Source organism: Urtica dioica, chromosome 7 (genome assembly GCF_054948205.1).
Source record: "Urtica dioica subsp. dioica isolate 48M chromosome 7, U.dioica_male_clone48M_v1_H2, whole genome shotgun sequence".
Lineage (NCBI taxonomy): Eukaryota > Viridiplantae > Streptophyta > Magnoliopsida > Rosales > Urticaceae > Urtica > Urtica dioica.
The window spans coordinates 7,731,427-7,748,264 of NC_142762.1; positions in this window are offsets into that span (position 1 = coordinate 7,731,427).

Sequence of the window (16,838 nt, forward strand, 5' to 3'; positions counted from 1 at the left end):
GCGCAACTCCACGTCGTCACCACCATACTAGGTGGCTTGCAAGACGGGGACTCGGCCCGGCAAAGGAAAAAGCTCCTCAGAGCTGCCTCTCAAGAAGGCCTTGCCGGGCAGGTTAACCTCACCTACGAGGAACCTCCGTCCGTACCTCACGAGACGATACAATTCACCAATGAGGAGGCCAAGCGAGTTGTGCACCCGCACAATGACGCTATAGTGCTCAAGGCCCAGGTGGCCAACAACTTGGTAAAAAGAGTTCTTATTGATAACGGCAGCGCAGCCGACATAATCTTTAAGACCACCCTCGAGCACATGAAGCTCGGGGGGCTCCGCCCTATCCCGACTCAAACCCCTCTGTTTGGGTTCACGGGAGAAAATGTCATGACTGAAGGAATCATTGATTTACCAGTCACCTTCGGAACTACCGGAGGCATCGAGGTCGTTCACATGGTCCCCTTTCTTATGGTCGACCAGGAGTCGCCCTACAATGTTATCATTGGACGACCCACGTTGAACCGACTAAGGGCTATCACGTCCACTTATCACCTGCTAGTGAAATTCCCCACCGAAGAGGGAATTGGCGTCATGGCCGGTGATCAAACCCAAGCGAGGATATGCTACGTCCAAGGCGTGGACGGCAAGCCCGCTGAAAAAAGGGTTAACACGATCTACCAACTGGAAGACGACTACCCGTGTGATCAGAAAGACGCACGACAACTCGGGGAATTAGATCCCCGCGAAGATGTCGAGAGGTTGAAAGTTGACACCCACGATGATCTCACTTCGATCGTTCTCGATGAAGCTAAACCTGACCAGGTGGTGAAGATCGGTGCACAACTCCCTCTCGCCATCAAAACTCAACTCGCGTCCTTCCTTCGGGAGTTTAAGGATGTCTTTGCGTGGACACATGCAGACATGCCCGGCATAGACCCCGATGTGATTGTGCACCGATTGAACGACGATAAAACTATCGCTGAAGAAGCCAAAAAACTTCTCTCCGCTGGTTTCATCTGAGAAGCAAAGTACCCAAAGTGGGTGGCCAATGTAGTCATGGTCAAAAAGCCTAACAGGAAGTGGCGCATTTGCATAGATTACAAAGATCTTAACAAAGCCTGCCCGAAAGATTGCTTTCCACTCCCACGCATCGAACAACTGGTCGACGCCACGGCAGGACATGAACTCCTAAGTTTCATGGACGCCTACTCGGGCTATAACCAGATACGAATGCACGAGCCCGATCAGATCAAGACAACCTTTGTCACTGATCGCGGCCTCTACTGCTACAAGATCATGCCTTTCGGCCTTAAGAATGCATGAGCTACTTACCAACGATTGGTAAATCGGATCTTTGCCGACCTAATCGGCAAGACCATGGAAGTGTACGTGGACGACATGCTCTTTAAAAGCCTATTGGCTACCAACCACGTAGACAACCTGAGGGAGATGTTCTTAATCCTCCGCCGGTATAAAATGAAGCTCAACCCCAACAAATGTGTGTTCGGGGTCGAGTCCGGGAAGTTCCTAGGCTACATAGTTAGCCGTCGAGGTATCGAAGCGAACCCCGAGAAAATCAAGGCACTCCTTGACATGAAGTCCCCGCGCGTGTCAAGGAAGTCCAAAGTCTGACCGGTCGGATTGCCGCCCTAGCGCGTTTTGTGGCCAAAGCAACCGACAAGTGTCAACCGTTCTTCAAAGCAATTAAGAAGACGGACGGCTTTGAATGGACGGACGAGTGCGAAAAGGCCTTCCAAGAAATGAAGGCCTACTTCGGGACACCTCTGTTCCTCTCCAAGCCAAAAGAAGGCGAGACGCTTTACATATACCTCGCCGTCTCCGAACGAGCTGTGAGCGCTGTGCTGATCCGTGAAGAAGACAGGGCTCAATGGCCCATCTTCTACATAAGCAAAGCCCTACTTGACGCCGAAACGCGTTATACAGAGATAGAGAAGCTCTCTCTTGCTCTCCTCGTAGCCGCCAAAAAGCTACGCCCCTACTTCCAGGCTCACCCAATCGTTGTCCGAACCGGACACCCAATCGGTAAGGCTCTTCAAAAGGGAACATCGACTCGCATGACGGTCTGGTCCCAAGAATTGAGCGAGTACGGGATTGAGTTTCATCCGAGGCCGGCAATAAAGGCTCAAGCCTTAGCTGATTTCGTGGCAGAATTCTCCTACACTCCCGACATGGGAAGAGCAGAAGACGTCTCGACCGACGACTTGTCGGCTCGAAAGAGAAAGGTCGACCCTACGGGTCTCATCTGGGAACTACACGTAGACGGAGCATCTAATGCCCAAGGAGCAGGCACCGGCGTGATTTTGACAAATCCCGACCAGGAAAAGCTACGCTACGCCCTCCACTACGGATTCCAGGCCTCCAACAATGAGGCCGAGTACGAAGCCCTCATCGTAGGGCTAGAGCTCGCTCAAAAGCTCAACGTACGGAATTTATGAATACACTGTGACTCGAAGTTAATCGTAAACCAGGTTAAAGGCGACTACGTTGCCAAAGAACCTAACATGATCGCCTACTTGGCAAAGACAAACGCCAAGCTAGATGCCTTCTCCTGGTTCGAGATCATCCAGATCCCACGAGAAGAGAACTCCGAGGCTGATGCCGTAGCTCGCCTCGGATCCGGTATCACCGAAGATGGGTTGGGAACTATCCCAATCGAGTCTCTCTCGCGACCATCCGTCTCACGTGACGAGGTTGGAACGATTGAGAGCGCCGCTCATCCAACTTGGATGACCCCGCTTACGGACTTCTTGCGAAGAGGGGTACTTCCCGAAGACCGCAAAGAAGCCGAAAGGCTAAAAGCCCTCGCATCCAAATACGTGTTGATAGGCGAAGCCTTATACAAGCGCGGGTATTCAACCCCGCTGCTCCGATGTCTCAACAGCGTCGAGTCGACCAAGGTCCTCCGCGAGATCCACGAAGGCCTCTGCGGAAACCACGCCGCTGGAAGGTCCCTCGCGCTCAAAGCGCTTCGACAAGGCTATTTTTGGCCAACGATGAGAAAAGACGCCTACGACTGGGCGAGAAAGTGCGACAAGTGTCTACGTTTCTCCAACGTTCCACGACAGCCGCCATCTCCCCTAAGTAGCATCGTTGTTCCACGCCCCTTCGCAAAATGGGGCGTAGACATTATCGGCAAGCTTCCCAAAGCTCCGAGGCAATACGAATACGCCATCGTCGCTATCGACTACTTCACCAAGTGGGTCGAAGCCGAGCCTCTGGCCAGGATCACCGAGGCCAACACTACGAACTTCATCTGGAAGTCCATAATATGCCGCCACGGCATCCCCGCGTCAATCGTGACCGATAACGGCGCGCAGTTCGACAACGCCGGGTCTGGCCGCCCGAAACGCCGATCGCGTCGTCGGACCTCGTCGGGCCGATAAAACTCTTTAACAAGATGTTTTAAGAAGCCATAACACTATTTTATAGGGAAATTTTTACTTCCCTATAATACCTCTCGTCTCCAATGGCCAGAGAGAGAGAAGCTAATCCTCCAAACAAGAGGTAACTTTCCCCTCTCTCTCTCTCATCCAAAATTAATCTGCCAAGAGCAGATTCAAACCTTTTTCAATTTTGTTTTCCAGTTTCTTATTATCTAAATGAGTTTTGGTTTCCAAAATAACGTCCTTTCTAATGGCCACAACGTTTTTTTATTTAATTCATAGTCGTTTTCTCAGCCCACAACGTGTTTGAATGCCCACAATGTGCTTATGTCGTTGATTAGTGAAAAGTTTCTTAGCGTTATTAAGGTTCTTGAAGTCTGAATTGAAATTTCAATTAAAATTCAATGCTCGCGTCAGGCTTTAAAGCAATGTATTACATTTTCATTCTAGTGCTTCTTTTCCTTTTATTCTGTTGTAATTTTTTTTTTTTAATATTTTGATTGTTTATTTTTCTCCATATCGAGCCTCGCTAATGAAAAATTGCTTGCTTCTCACAATTTCCCTCCATTATGATGAAGGTGATACGGAGTCTACATAGTTTCCCTCACCCTTAATGGTCTGCAAACTTGCTAGCAGTTCAGAGACCAACGTTTACATGTACGAGTATGACTCGATCTATTTTACTGCCTAATTTTTTTTTCCCTCATAGACCAATCATGATAGCTAGAATATCGCTATGATAGTTAGGTTCCAAAAAAAGATTGCCACTAGAAGCTCTCATGTCAAGACATCTTTAATTTAATCTCTTCTTTCGTTACTGTTGTCGTTCGTTTTCGGACAACTATTTAGGAACCGAATTAAGCGGTCAAACCCAAAACCGGACCAAGTGATCTCGCTTTGGTTCGAGCGTGTCGGACTTGGTATCCCAAGTCGTCCCTTAGCTGTTGATTATGCTTGTCTCGTCTTGACACCTGAAAAGCGAATAAGAAAGTGTGAACTACAAAGAGAAAACAGAGGGGGTGCCTCTGTTTACCTCTCCAACGCTCAACATTAGTAGGATTGAGGTGGGTAAAAGAGGTTAAGTGTTTAGAGAGCCGAGACTTAAGAGAAACGAGTGAGTTATGAGTTCAGCAGCGTTTCAGTACTCAAAGTCGGATTACCTGACTCGAGGGGTCGAGCCTCGTATTTATAGATGACCTAAGGACGTTTTGGAGGTCCCTTGGCCGAGTGAAGGTTCAGGACCGGCCGAGTGATGGCCCTGGGCTGGCCATTGGCCGAGTGATGGCCCAGGGCCGGCCGAGCGACGATCCAAGGCCGGCCAATGGCCGAGTGAGGGCCCTGGGCCGGCCATTGGCCAAGCGACGGCCCAGGGCCGGCCGAGTGACTTCCCAGGGCCGGCCAATGGCCAAGTGACGGCCCTGGGCCGGCCGAGTGACTTCCCAGGGCCGTCCAATGGCCGAGTGACGGCCCTGGGCTGGTCATTGGCCGAGTGATGGCCCAGGGTCGGCCGAGCGACTTCCCAGGCCCAGCCAATGGCCGAGTGATGGCCATGGGCCGGACATTGGCCGAGTGACGGCCCAGGGCCGGCCGAGCGACTTCCCAGGGCCAACCAATGGCCGAGTGACGGCCCTGGGCCGGCCATTGGCCGAGAGACGGCCCAGGGCGGGCCGCGCGACTTCCAAGGGCCGGCCAATGGCCGAATGACAGCCCTGGGCCGGCCATTGGCCGGGTGACGGCCCAGGACCGGCCGTGCGCCGCGGGGAGATCCAAGGTTGGCCGCTATCACGACCGTCTTCGTTTCACTGAGCTGTGACGGGCCGGTAACATTACCCCCCCCCCCCCCCCTCCCCGAATTTATCATCGAGTGTAACTCGTTTGGTAAACTCAAGGTCCTCGTTGTCGTCGGCCCGCCGGAGCAACCCATCGTGGGGGACGGCTTTTATGCGTCGCGAGGGACGACTTTTGTGCGTTGCGAGGGATGACTTTTGTGCGTTGCGAGGGATGACTTTTGTGCGTCGCGAGGGACGGCTATTGTGCATCGCGAGGGACGGCTTTTGTGCGTCGTGAGGGACGGCTTTTGTGCGTCGCGAGGGACGGTTTTGGTCGTCTTTCGTTTTACGTGTCTTACGTTCTCGATATACTATCGTAATCGATTCGCACAGTTTTGTTGATGCGCGTCTTATTTTCTCGATTTGCCGACGAATGCGTAATCGATTCGCACGTCTTGTCGGTGCGTGGCTTATTTTCTCGACTTACCAATGAAGGCGTAATCAATTTGCACGGCTTTGTTGGTGGTGCGCGACTTATTTTCTCGACTTACCAATGAAGGCGTAATCGATTTGCACGGCTTTGTTGGTGATGCGCGGCTTATTTTCTCGACTTAACAATAAAGGCGTAATCGATTTGCACGGCTTTGTTGGTGGTGCGCGGCATATTTTCTCGAATTACCAATGAAGGCTTAATCGATTTGCATGGCTTTGTTGGTGGTGCGCGACTTATTTTCTCGACTTACCAATGAAGGCGTAATCGATTTGCACGGCTTTGTTGGTGATGCGCGGCTTATTTTCTCGACTTAACAATAAAGGCGTAATCGATTTGCACGGCTTTGTTGGTGGTGCGCGGCATATTTTCTCGAATTACCAATGAAGGCTTAATCGATTTGCATGGCTTTGTTGGTGGTGCGCGGCTTATTTTCTCAACTTACCAATGAAGGCGTAATCAATGGCCGAGTACGGCCCTGGGCCGGCCATTGGCCGAGTGACGGCCCAGGGCCGGCTGAGCGACGATCCAAGGCCGGCCAATAGCCGAATGACGGCCCTGGGCCGGCCATTGGCCGAGCGACGGCCCAAGGTTGGCCGAGTGACTTCCCAGGGCCGGCCAATGGCCGAGGACGGCCCTGGGCCGACCATTGGCCGAGCGACGGCCCAGGGTCGGCCGAGTTACTTCCCAGGACCGGCCAATGACCGAGTGACGACCCTAGGGCGGCCACTGGCCGAGTGACAGCCCAGGGTCGGCCGAGCGACTTCCCAGGCCCGGCCAATGGCCGAGTGACGGCCCTGGGCCGGCCATTGGTCGAGTGACGGCCCAGGGCCGGCCGAGCGACTTCCCAGGGCTGGCCAATGGCCGAGTGACGGCCCTGGGCCGGCCATTGGCCGAAAGACGGCCCAGGGCCGGTCCAACGACTTCCCAGGGCCGGCCAATGGCCGAGTGACGGTCCTGGGCCGGCCATTGGCCGGGTGACGGCCCAGGACCGGCCATGCGCCGAGGGGAGATCCAAGGTTGGCCGCTATTGCGACCGTCGTCGTTTCACCGAGCCGGGACGGTAATAGTTGCACTGTTATGCTTGACATACACGCAAATCATTGGGGAAGGGAAGAACAGAGTGGAGACACAATCTCGGGAAATTGGCTAGATAGATGACACCAGAGAATGAGGCTAGGCGTGGCGGTGGCTCGAGAGCTAAAAAGATAGTACAAATCAATATCGACTGAAGCAAATGTTCAGTCCCTGGCGTTAAGTGTAAGCGTTATGAAATAGCCTTAGTATTGTTGGGCGTCTTTAATATGTCCCACTGTTATATGGAGTTGCCTTGATAAGCCTTAATGATTTGACATTGTCGGGGATGTTTCCATATCCCTATTTCTTAAGATGATGTAGGTTTTCTATATTCGACTTGAGCAATTGTTTTGATTTTTTATTTCCACACTTCAGAGTTATTTTTAGCAATATAAATTATTTTTATTAATATAAACTTTCGTTTCATGGTCTTTAAAATTATTGTTTTACATTTATTTTTTCTTCCGAATCCACTACTATTTACCACCCTTCCACTCACATGAAGTAACCACATTTTGTTAATAATGAGAAGGCAATATGTTGATCAGTAATTGTCATTCTCATTCTTTGGCTAATTTAATTATTCAAAGCAGTTTAGTTTGTGAGAAGTGCTATGCGAAATAATGCTCAATTATCATCTGTTATGTGGACAGATTTTTGCTAATTTGATTAAGAACTAAGTATAATATTATTCTAGGTGTTGGCTCATTGTTTTTATCTAAACAACTCACTATTCGTACAACAAAATAAGTTTTTTAAAGAGAACTAATGGAGATTAAAAAATAGTTGACATTTACGAAAGAAAAATGTTTTAGTTTAGCGGTGTGTGTCTCAGAGTAGTATTATTTAGAGTATGGTAGAAATGTACATATGTTTTAGAATAATTATTTGTTGTATCTTGTTATTTATTTTTATGTTTTGAGAAGGTATCTTGTCATCTTGTTATTTTTTTAGGCCATGGAAGTTCTATAGCGGCATATACAATATTGGGTGCATATATGAACTCCGTTCAATCAAATTGTCATTGGAAGGTTTGTAGTGTTCTTATTTTCCTTAATTAGGTGCACCAGATATTCTAATTACTGGAAACATAGTTCTATTAAAATTTGCAATTTGACTTATTGTATGTGTTGGTTTTTTGAATTAGAGAACAGGCTCTTCTAACATCCCAAAAGTAGGAATAGACGGCAAGTTATCATTAAGACTACAAGTTGGTTTTGGTGAGACTTAATTTTGGTATGCTTACTATTTGTTGTAATTAATTATATTTGATATGAATATACAAAAAATTAGCTACGTAAGTCACCTAAACTGTAAGAATTGTAAATAAGCAAACTTTTTTGTAAATTCACTGTAAATAGTTAAGTTTTTTTGTAAATTCACTGTAAATAGTCAAGTTGCATACGTGGCATCTTATTAACTGTTTTTTTTTTTTACATGTTTGCCTTTTATTAATTACGGTCAACTGTTTCAAATTAGGCAGTTTTTTTTTTTAATTTGAATCAAATAATGTACTGTAAAATATCCTGAATAGGGGGAGTATATGTTGAGCATTCTTGTTAATTGCTATAATTTCCTGATTTACATCTACACAAGAATAACGATTGCTAGTTGTTATGTTCTGTAAATAATAGATTTACTGAGCATAATGTCATATTTCAACCAACAAAAATTACACCATTCATACAACAGGTTAATCTATGCATCCAAAAAAATTTCTACACGCTCGTTTCGGCTGATCTTTGACGTGGTGTGGAATCGACACCTTCTTTGTTATCTTTTTTTGGCAGAGTAGGATCAACCTCGGGCTTGTCAAGGGCCTGTTCATTCACAATTTATTAACAGTTAATAACTGGAAAAAAAGTTCAAGACCAACAAATTTCCTGAATTACAAACCCATACCGAAACAAAATTTATAAATCCATTTCAATCTTTCACTCAAAACTCATTTTCACACCTTTAAATGACAGCCATTTCCATTTCTTACCCAAACCGAAACATATTTTACAAACCCTAACCGAAACATATTTTACAAACTCAAACCCATTTTCCATTGCGTCCCCAAAAAAACGAAACTCAGAACTCTAACCCTATATCCCAAATAAAGCAAATCCTTTTCCGATGACAAAAAATTCTCAGAACAATCAAAATAAAAAAAAATGTTGTCGCATGCAAGTAAATTTTTCATGCATACCTTGATTTTTTGTTAATCGGCCGTCGGGTTTGAACTCGGCCTTAGATCTTCAATCGCCGGTCCGATATTTCCTCTGATTTCGAATCGCCGCTTAGGGTTTGTCTCGAGTTTTTTTTTTTTGGGCTATTTTAGAAAACCACTATAGCGTTATGGCTATATAACTTAATAACCCTACTATTTTTTTCTCCTAATTTATTGTACTTTTGTTAACGAGTTCCTAAACTCAGATCTCTTAAACATTTCTGTACACAAACCTATATCACAACTCTCGTCTAAATCTCTCTCTCTCTCTCTCTCTCTCTCTCTATGATTTGCCAAATAATCTTATTAATTTAGAATTAACAAAAACAACTATATAATTATGTGACTACCAACGCGTGGGAACGTTTCCTTCCCCTAGTGTGTGTATAACTATATATATATATATATATATATATATATATATATATATATATAATGAGTCTACCTTTTCTCAAAATTTTGTGTTATGATAACTTTGTAACTAAAGAGTGTTGGAATAAAGTGTGGTTGAATGAAATTAAAGAGTATTTAATTTTGTGAATTCATTGGCCTTTGAAGGCTATGGTTGTGGCTGACCGTTTGGTATATCAATAGCCTTAAGGGCTGGTTATATATGGACTTTATGTTATATATATAGCTGACCGTTTGGTATATCAATAGCCTTAAGGGCTGGTTATATATGGATAGCCTTAAGGGCTGGTTATATATGGACTTTATGTCATATATATATAATTTATATCATACGGACTTTATGGGGAATTATTTGGCTACGGTTTTTATTTGAAAACTGATCAAATGATTGCTATATAAAGATGGTTAGTCTTTTCATTCTGGTGGATGGATAATCAGCAAATGAAATGGACTGAATGGCTGTAACAACCACTTGAAAATATTTTCCAGCTTTCGTCCCTAATTCTCTCGTGTAGGTGGTAGTTTTTTGGCATGCGTTCAAGTTCGCCGGAGCTGAACAAGTTGGTGCTTTGTTCTCCTCGTACGTCGTTTTATCCTGGGAGGCGGTTGCTCACGTTATTCCAGCACCCGGTGGGAGAGCAATAACGCTTTAAGTAAATTGTCAAACAAAGCCTCGACGAGTTCTCCATTTTCCCTTTCTATACCGGTTTCTTGGTGATATCTGGTTTAATTTTTTTTTTTAATTTATTTATTTTGGTTCTCATGTCTATGTATGTATTTTTATTAGTTTCGTTCATGATTATGCAATTTGTCTTATTATTCCCGCCTATTATTAGCAATATAGCTAACAATCTTAAAGCGTTATTTTTTGTTCTAGACAGGTTGCATCCTCGGTTGTAGGAGTCGGTTTATATATTTTTCGAGCTGGAAATATTCACGAAACTAAGTTTATTAATTTTACTTTGTAGATATGGAACGCTACAATTTATTTTTTATGTTGATCCCATGGCGCCTCCGGATTTGGCTTGTGTACCACCTCCTCGTGATATAACCGTTCGGTTATTTAAATCCCATTTTTTTGGATAAAAGGTGTGTTGGTGGCTACGGCCGAAATTAGACCCGAGGGTCTTATTCCATGTGGGTTCGTGGCACGAGTGCCCGCCATGATGATGTTGGCCGTATGTCCCGAGATATGAAATGGGTTGAAACCCATTAATTTAAAATATATATATATATATATATATATATATATACATATATTTTATGACCATGACGGTCTAATGAGGTTCTTGACCGTGGATCCGAACCCCGAGGGGTTGGAATCTATCCAAAAGGTGCTAATGGCCCTTAGGACAAGAATTAAAATTCTGACTTCTCGTGTTGGAATTTTTGTTGACAAATCTTTGTTGACATGCTATATATTGTTTATAGCTCGAAACGCTCATTGATGGAGTGTTGTGTTTAATTGGATGAGAAATCCATAACTATGAATGTGAGCTCTAAATTTTGGGTTTGAGTCACGTTCTAGTGTTGTCTTTGGTGAATTCAAAGATGGTAGTAAATTATGTGTTAGATTTGTAATCTTCCACGAAATTTACACCGAAGGATTTTAATTTTATTAATCCAATTTATGTGGCTACGGCATAGAACGGACCCGTGGGTCTCGTTCACTAAATGGCAACTAAGGTTGGGAATGAACTCGTGAGTTTGTTCGAATCGATTGTGTGGCACTAGTGTCCACTGTGTTGATTTTTGCTAAATGGCCAAAGAAGTTCATGAGTTTTGAACTTCATAATATTGCAATTGAATTGCATATTCATGGTTGATACACAAAGTGCATAGGGCATTTTGGTGTGTGTTAAAATAGTCTAACTATGTTTGTCAAGATTATACGTTGAAGAGTCTTGGTGACTCGTTACACATGTTTATCATGGATAATAAATTTTAAATTTATTGGTTATTATATAAACTTATGATGTGAGTTTTATATATAAATTGCATGGACCATTTTATATGTATAATTTGGTAGACTATAAATGTGGAAGATTAAGAGCAAGATTTGCAATTGATCATTCATGGGATTCATGGATAGGATGTAATTGAAAAATTATTTAAAGACGTGGTCTTGATAATCGAGATTGTGCCTTCGGATTTGGAAGGTAATAAAAAACAATTTAACACTTGTGAGAAGTGCTATGTTTTGAGACGATATTGTTCTTCTTTGGTTCAAAGAGATCAACAATGGCTCCGAATAGAGGCATGGCCACTTAGGAGATCTTACTACATTGGTAAATGCCAAGGGTATGTAAAACCTCAAACGAGCTTGAGGTGAGTGTGAGACATTCTAAATAAAATACTATTCAAGGTCCCTTGGTAATGATTTTATCACCGATGTTGGATGTCGCTGGATTACGAGTGTTGATAACCGTAATATGGAAACCAATATGGTGGAGGTTGTTTTTTACCTCCTTGTTGCCATGGACTCCGATGTAACTTGGAGTTTTTTTTTTAAACTCCATATGATTGTGGCTTTTTACCACATTTCATCGTACATGAATGTCTTTATGATATGTACTTGATTAAGTCATTGTGAAATATGCTTGATTTGGTCATGGGATGAGCTCCGCTATCCAGAGATAAAATGGGTTTAATTTTTTCCCATATGCCCGAAATAAGAGAGAATCTTGTTTAAGAGAAATTGTTTAACCATTTGTTTGAATTGGTTTATGAGACCTAGATTTTAATTCTTACCGTGAGTGGTTTGAATATGGACGTGTGTCCAATAATTATTATTTATGCATATGTCTTCTTGTGTATAGAAAGACTTTGTCACGACGGTATTGACACAATGCAAATAATAATTTATTTGGATAACAAAATTATGATTTCAAACACATAAGTGAAATTTGTGTTGAATCAATAATTGAGGAAATTCTTTCGTAGTGTTGAAAGATTGAAATTTTCAATAATGGTTTATGGACCAACGAAATGTGTAAATAATTATTTTGTGACATTCTTTGAGGAATGTACAAAATAGTTTATTTGCTTATAAGCAATTTTGTGGCAATTGAGTAATTTGCATTATTTAAAGTTGAAGGTTGAGAGTCAACTTTGTAAAAGTTTAATATGGTGCGAGGTGACCGTTGAGGTGAATATGTTAAAAACATTTGATGATTATGTGCATAACATGGATTTATTCATAATGTCACTCCATCATAGTATCTTATATTGTATGGTGTTTCCAAACAATTGAATCACATTTTTTAATGTGATGTTGCCTAACTTACCATTAGACATGTGGGGGGTCACCATCATGCTGGTATTTTACCTTTTGAATAAGGTATATCAAAAGAAGGATTTTGTATCTTTATTTGAGTTATTTAAAGGAAGGAAGGTTTCCTACAAATACTTTCGAATGTGGGGGGTACTCTACCGGAGTTATGGAAACTGCTCAAATGGTTAAAAGAGTGAACCAAGAGCTTTGGTTGCATTTTTATTAATATACACATTTTAGATATGTGTATTGTATGGATTGAAAACCTTGATAAATACAAAGATTATTTTATATAATATAAAATACTTTGTTCTTCGAGCATATATTTCCTTACAAGTCTAAGGAAGATGAACCGAGCTTCTTTATTTTAAGTATTGAGGTTATTGAGAAAGTAACTCAAGAACTTGATGAAGAGCCCGAAGAAGAGATAAAGTCTCAATGAGACGTCGAACATAAGTATTGGTAGAAATATCATTTGGTATGAATTTCTTAATTATGTGCTAGAGTGTTGACCTCTAACATACTAAGAGCCCATGAACTCTTTTGAGAGTCAATTATGGACTTATACCATAAGAAGTGATAGAGACTCTATTATGCTAAACCACTTTGCGAAGTTGGTTAATCTTCTTCTTGGTAGTAAAATACTTGGCTCGAAGTCTACCTTCATGAGAAAGATGAAAGTGGATGACCTAACTCGTTAATTACAAGACGAGACTTGTAATAAAAGGTTATAAGACATCTAGAGAATCTTGACCACTTTGTTACGTATTCTCTCGTACGAGAATAACATCCGTTAAAATGATAATTTCTATCACCTTGTTGTGTAATCTTGAAATTCATCATAACGATGTAAAATTACTTTCCTTAAATAGATATCTTGATGAAGAAATCTATGTAGAACAACTCGAGAGTTGTATTGCGCTTACGCAAGAAAGGAAAATATGTAATTGGTCATATTGTTTTATGATCTTAACGAAAGGCTATGATAATGGCTTAAGAAATTTTGACTCCATTAAAATGTCAATTATTTTTTAGATCCATGAGTGTGACAAATAAGTATACACTGAACATAGGTATATGATTCTGTGTTTATATGTTGCTGACATGCTTATTATGAGTAATAATAATTGCATGGTCAAATACACATATAATATATCAAACCGTGACTTTGATATAAAATATATTGGACTTGTCAATGTAATATTGAGGGTCTATTTACATGAAAGTCCAATGGGATTATCTTGAAACAGTCACAAGTCGCTGGAAATTCTTGACAAGTTTGGAAATGACAATTCTAGATGTCATATTGGAGTTAGACGATGCTTGTCTAAGAATTGTAGAAAATAACTCTCAAAATTGAATATGTGAAAGTGTTAGGTAGTCTTAATTTGATTTGGCCAACACTATAAGTAGATTGGATAGCTATACGAGTACTCCAGGTTGAAAACTATGCACAGTGATCGTGAGGGTACTGAGGTATCTACGATTTACTCGTAACTATTTTCTACTTATTAAGAGATATTCCAAAAGTCGTTGAATGATTCACTGATGCAAGGTGGATATCTTAAATCCTTTTGTGGATTGGTATTCATTTTGGGAGATAAAAATTGAGCTTTGGAAATCCTCCGTAAAATAAGTGATAACTCGATCCACGTTGGAATACGAGTTTGTTACACTAATAAAGATGTTGAAGAGGCTGAATGTCATTTTATTTTGTAGAGGATATTCTTGAGTTGTGCCTACAATATGATTATATTGTTATAACCAATTTATTGGTAGAGCACATAACGTGATGAACCATGGTATGTCTAGAAATTTTGTCAACGACATAAAAACCATGTGTTAACTTCTCTTATACGGAGTCAATAGATTTGACTATATTAGGTCCACAGAGAATATTGAGGATCCGCTAACCTAAGGGTTATAGATGGACCATTTAGAGAAGACATCTAAAGGAGTAGGGCTTAAGCCCACGAACAATAAGTCTAGGCAAAGGAAACCCAACCATGTTGATTGGAGATCCCCAGATCTTGGTTCAAAGGGACAACCTAATTGCCAAGATGAAGTGAGATCACTGTGGGGGAAGACCCCCTGGCCCTATTCCTATGATAAAAACAGTGACACCCGTACGAGGTTAAGCGTTGAGCTTTTAATGATTCTATGATATCAAATCTTTTGCGATTTGATGAAGTAATGCGGGATTACTTTTGGTAAAGAATCACCTATGTGAGAGAGAAGTGAGGCCGCTTTGAAAGAGAATTAATCGGGCTTAATTCTTTAGAAACTCTTGCAGAACCAGGCGCATGTTTCAGGGCCGAAATGAACATAATCATGAGAACTGATCTTATGTCAGGAAGATACCCGAGGGAAATATGTTTATCATTTATACACAAACGACTAACAGTTCAAGGACATTGCGTCTACTGAGTAGTCAGTAAACATGACATATTTTCACGATGGAAGGTTCAAAGGTTATACCTACCTATCCTATGCAGATATTGACCGTAGAAGCTATCACCATATCGAGACGAGTCATGTCCTGTGTGGACGTTACTCAATTTCATTCATGTGGGGGATTGTTGGAATAAAGTGTGGTTGAATGAAATTAAAGAGTATTTAATTTTGTGAATTCATTGGCCTTTGAAGGCTATGGTTGTGGCTGACCGTTTGGTATATCAATAGCCTTAAGGGCTGGTTATATATGGACTTTATGTTATATATATAGCTGACCGTTTGGTATATCAATAGCCTTAAGGGCTGGTTATATATGGACTTTATGTCATATATATATATAATTTATATCATATGGGCTTTATGGGGAATTATTTGGCTACGGTTTTTATTTGAAAACTGATCAAATGATTGCTATATAAAAATGGTTAGTCTTTTCATTCTGGTGGATGGATAATCAGCAAATGAAATGGGCTGAATGGCTGTAACAACCACTTGAAAATATTTTCCAGCTTTCCTCCCAAATTTTCTCGTGTAGGTGGTAGTTTTTTGGCATGCGTTCAAGTTCGTCGGAGCTGAACAAGTTGGTGCTTTGTTCTCCTCGTACGTCGTTGTATCCTGGGAGGCGGTTGCTCACGTTATTCCAGCACCCGGTGGGAGATCAATAACGCTTTAAGGAAATTGTCAAACAAGCCTCGACGAGTTCTCCATTTTCCCTTTCTATACCGGTTTCTTGGTGATATCCGGTTTAGTTTTTTTTTTAATTTATTTATTTTGGTTCTCATGTCTATGTATGTATTTTTATTAGTTTCGTTCATGATTATTTATTTAATTTAGTTCTGCAATTTGTCTTATTATTCCCGCCTATTATTAGCAATATAGCTAACAAAGAGAAATATTATGCATAACTGATATTGATTATGCCTCAGCTACATAACTTTCACTATCACAAAACCTTAACATTTTGTAAAATCTCATTGAATCGAGATAGTTAAATGGAATAATGCTTGATGTATCCCCAGATTTAAAACAAATTGCAAAATAGATGTCGAGAATTCAACCTCCTCTGAACAGCAAGGAAAAACAGATTACACCCTCAATCCTCACCAGTTTCGCACAATCTGAGACCCGTAAATCCCCATGAATAAGGAAGAACAAGCAAAATTAGAGAACTCTGTTACCGGTCGTTTTCGGGACACCGGAAATTCAAAAACGATTTAAGACCGGCCGGGCTTTACCGGCCGGAAGCCCAACGGGCCCAGGCCCACCAGGCCCGAGCGCCCCGACGCACCCACGGCCCGGCACGGCCGGCGCGCGCGCACCAGCGCCCCCGGCCCTGAGGCCCCTGGTCCAACGGGCCTCAGCGCGCCCTATCGCGCTTGGCTCGCGCGCACCCTGTGCCCCGGCCTCCCGGCCCACGCGCGCACTCCCGCGCACCCCGGCCTCCCGGCCTGCGCGTGCCTCGGCGCCCCGGCCGAGCGCCCCTGCTGCCTCAGCCGGGTGTCTCTGCCACATCGGCCACCTCGGTCGAGCGCCTTCGCCACCTCGGCCACCTCGGCCGAGCGTCTTCGTCAGCTTGGCCACCTCGGCCGCACGTCTTTGCCACCTCGGCCAAGCGTCTTTGCCCCCTCGGCCACCTCGGCCGAGCGTCTTTGCCACCTCGGCCACCTCGGCCGAGCGTCCTTGCCACCTCGACCGAGCGTTCTTGCCACCTCGGCCGGGCACGCCCGCTGCCGGGCACGCCCCGCGCCCATCC